Source organism: Aristolochia californica, unplaced genomic scaffold (genome assembly GCF_029961685.1).
Source record: "Aristolochia californica isolate CCGP_79_NKW_82.1479 unplaced genomic scaffold, dmAriCali1.0.hap1 SCAF_11, whole genome shotgun sequence".
NCBI classification, from domain to species: Eukaryota; Viridiplantae; Streptophyta; class Magnoliopsida; order Piperales; family Aristolochiaceae; genus Aristolochia; species Aristolochia californica.
In genome coordinates, this window is record NW_027181782.1 from 26,235,064 (window position 1) to 26,237,889 (window position 2,826).

Below are 2,826 nucleotides of genomic sequence, written 5' to 3' on the forward strand. Positions count from 1 at the left end.
CAGTGATAATCCTGCAGGTAATGAGGTGGATGGATCGTCCGAGTAGATTTGCGAAGAGAAGTACCAGTAGATGTGGAAGGAACAAGCAATGGAAGATTATGAGTTGGAATATTATCAACAGGAGCATCATAGCTAGCTGGTGAATCATGAATAGGGGAAGAATCAAGTTCTAGGAGAGAATGAGGTTGTATGAAGGAGTGGGGCAGAACCAAATCAGGAAAGGGATCAGAAACTTTATTTGAACTGGTGATGGTATGAAAAGGGAAAACTTCTTCATGGAACACTGCATCTCTAGAAATAAAAACATGTTTGGTCTCCACATCATAGAATTTATAGCCTTTCACACCAGTTGGATAACCAAGAAACACACAAACTCGAGCACGAGGGTAGAACTTAGTTCGATGAGCAGCTAAGGTGGATACAAAAGCTAAACAACCAAAGACTCGAAAAGAGGGATAATCAGGAGCGGTGTTGTATAGCAAATGAAAAGGTGTGTTGTGTCGCAAGAGAGGAGAAGGAGTTCGATTAATCAAGAAAACCGCGGTAAGAATACATTCTGTCCAAAAAGAGAATGAAATTCGGGATTGGAAGAACAGTGATCGAGCCACATTCAAGAGGTGTTGATGTTTTCTTTCAACAACTGAGTTTTGCTGAGGTCTTTCAACACAGGAAAACTGGTGCAAGACTCCTTGATCTTGAAAAAACTCAACAAAGGATAACTCAGGGCATTATTAGATCGGAAAACTTTGATTTTAGCATTAAATTGATTAAAAACCATTTTAAAAAAACGCGGTATCACAAAGATAGCATCAGATTTAGTCTTTAATAGATAGATTTAAGTAAATCGAATGCAATCATCAATAAGCGTTAAGAAGAAACGATGGCCAGTGTGAGAAACAGTCTGATAGGGTCCCCATATATCACAGTGCACAAGATCAAAAGGAAATTTTGATAAGTTATTGTGAGATTCAAAAGATAGTCTACGTTGTTTAGCAAGAGGACAAATATAACAAGGATCTGATTTATGTAATTTAGTCACATCACAGTTCAACTGATCCTTCAAAAAGTCAAGTCGCTGGAAAGAAATGTGTTCTAGCCTATTATGCCAAACATGGGCTGAAACATTGTTAACAAAAATATGAGAAATAGAATTCAAACTTTGAGCACTGAGGACATAGAGATCTTGGACTTTGTCACCCTTGCCAATCGTCCTGTGGGTGGATAGATCCTGGATAACAAAACAATCAGGAAGGAAAATTACAGTAAGGCCAGAGTCAGTAACTAAAGCACTAACAGAGATCAAGTTGAATTTGAATTGAGGAACAAATAGTACGTTTTGAAGCACAAGGTGAGGATGCAATTTAATATCACCAGCAAGATGGACTAAGAGTTGAGTATTATTGGGCAAAGTAACTGTAGTGTGAGGGATAACATGCAATGAAACAAAAATAGGAGCGTGAGAGCAAATATGTCGAGTAGCTCCTGAGTCGATAATCCATGATTGAGGTGAAGAAATAAAAGGATTTAAGGATACAGAAAAACAAATACCTGCCACGCAGTTGGATGTAGAAGATTCCAGAGCAGTGGTGACTTGTGCGGAGCTACTCAGGTGTGTAGAAAGCATTGACACGAGTTGCTGAAACTGGGCGGAGTCAAGATTCTGCACAAGACTCCCAACAGAAGTAGAACTGGGGCTATCAGCAGCAATGGAAACCTGATGAGCAGCAACATGAGAATGTTGCGTTGGTTTGGAGGCGGGTCCAGTCGGATAGCCATGGATCTTGAAGCACCGAGCAATAATATGGTCAACAGTCTTGCAATGAATACAATAATACTTATCCTTGTTCAGATTCCGGGGAGCATGGTAAATTCTGATTCCGGGAAGTATTGGGGTTCGGATTCCGGGGAGCACTGTAAGTTGAGTGAGATTTCTGAGAGGTTTGTGGGCTAGGTTTAAGAACGTCTGTCTGCCCAGATTTAAACGCGAATGCCATTGTGTTGGTGGGGGTATGCGAACTCGAGGCATGAGGGGTCCGCCGTTGTTGTTCCTCTTGGACAACCAGAGAAAAAACACGATTAAGAGGAGGCATCGGATCCATGAGGAGGGATCAGCACTCTGAGGTTCAGGTATGGAACCATCAATAAATCCCACTTTGTTTTTCACGGATAAGGCGAGGGTCATTGCACGGCTCCAACTGGTGTAATTTTCACCGATAAGTAGCTGCGAGACAAGAACTTGCCCTGGGCTGTCCGAATGGTGAAGATAGTAGGGGTTCGATGGCTCGTCAAAAGTGGAACGAGGCAAACTGGTACGAAGACCAGAACCGGAAATGTCTGTCGATGAATAAGTCTCCATGAAGCCCCCAAGAAAAATCTCCAAAGAAATGAAGGTCTTTCAGAATTCAACAAAAAAAAACTCTAATCAACAAATATACCACAGCACACCTCTTGCCCAACCACAAAGGTCCAGAAAAAAAAATCACCACCTCTCGGCCAACCACAAAAGTCCAGAAAAAAAAATATCACCACACCTCTCGGCCAATCACAAGAGTCCAGAAAAATCTAACCTTCACGGCCAAATCCAGAGGCAAATCATCCCTCACAACAACGGCGCCAGAGCACCACTACCAAAAACCAACCTTCACTGCAATGGCACTATCTCGCCGAGAAAACAGAAGCTGAAGTTTGTCGAAAAGAAAAAAAAAAATTCGGAAGATCCGCCGAAATAGAGAGTTGAAATCAGCCACTGCCAAAAGGGTTTCGCCGGAAAGGGCGAAATAGACAATAGCCGAAGCCAGTCGCCGATGACCATCGCCGAAAAATATG